Raw genomic sequence first — 1,438 nt, forward strand, 5'->3', positions numbered from 1 at the left:
CCCTATCTTCCCACCCTCCTAGCTTTTCTCCAATGACTACATTCTATTGGGCTTGATTGGAAATGACTGCAACTTATACTAGGGAGAGAATGAAGTCGGAAATAATGACCACAAGGAAATTAGGCTCAATTCTTTGAGATATAAAGATGTAGCCTATTGTCATCATGTCAGCACCTGAGACCTTAATCCCTGACTCCCACTTTGAAGCCACTTATAAGCCATTAGCTAAGTTGTTTAACCTGGAACTCTGTCTATGGGGAGAAAAAAATGGCTGCTTTACAAGACTAGATAGTTTGACTCTTCATGCATGTATTTATTTCAGTTTTATTCTCCAAGTTATTTAAGGTGGTTCCATAAAATAGATATAATAAAATAATGAGAAATCAGATCAGGGCAAAGGGAAATGAAGATAAGAGAAACAAGACAATGTCAGAGAAATGAGTGTTCATGAAAACTGGTCAAGTGTAAAGCAGAATCATCCATCACCACTACTACTGTAACTAATAGCTATTGCAAAAATGGAATATTTAAAGAACACAAATACTGAGTAGTATTACTGTCAGAAACCATCAAGAATGGACAATTGTTTCTCGTGTCTCATTCAAAGTGATTCATATTTTCTAGTTACCAGGTCCTGCAGACATGGGCCTTATTTCTCAGAAATAATTAAAGAAAAAAACCTGAAATTCATATCCCATTCAGAAATATATATCTCTAATAGACAGCCTTTACACTTGGTTATCATTGATCATTTCTGCTAGGGCATTGCCAATACGATGATTATTTTCATAATTCTTATTGTTATAATTCTGATGACTATCTTATAACATAGTTACAACTATATCTGTTGGCCAAATATATTATGATAACCATATTTTACGAAACTACGAAAAGAGCCTAGAACAATGATTTCAGTGTCCTTTTGTGTTAATCACATCAGCATAGAAAAAGACCATGATAGAGTCTTCTTTGTTATCATGCACAGTGAAAAAAAAATCTGGCCAAAGCAAGACACACTGAATTTGATGACACTTAAATTTTCATCAGGAAAAAAATCCAGACATGACCATATTATAAGTGTGTACTCTAAGAAACACATAGGAACTTAAGAGACCCTATATCCAGCACCAATAATTCCCAGACCTTTCTTTGAAATCCTCTGACTTCAAAAACTATATTCTTTTTTTTTTTTTTAATTTATTATGGTGACGTTGGTTAGCATCATGCACAACCAACTATCAGGTTTCAATGTGTGAAACTACCCAAGTAGCTGAGATTGCAAACTGCAAAGATGTTGGGATCTGGGCTCAAATCTCGTTTTCTCTACTTACTTATCTGTGGGGCAGGCTACTTAACCTCTTGTAGCGTCAGTTGTCTTACAGTAAAAATGGGGCTAAAGTAATAACCAAAACTCATAAAGTTGTTGTGAGAATTAAAT

Source organism: Pteropus vampyrus, unplaced genomic scaffold (assembly GCF_000151845.1).
Source record: "Pteropus vampyrus isolate Shadow unplaced genomic scaffold, Pvam_2.0 Scaffold15, whole genome shotgun sequence".
NCBI classification, from domain to species: domain Eukaryota; kingdom Metazoa; phylum Chordata; class Mammalia; order Chiroptera; family Pteropodidae; genus Pteropus; species Pteropus vampyrus.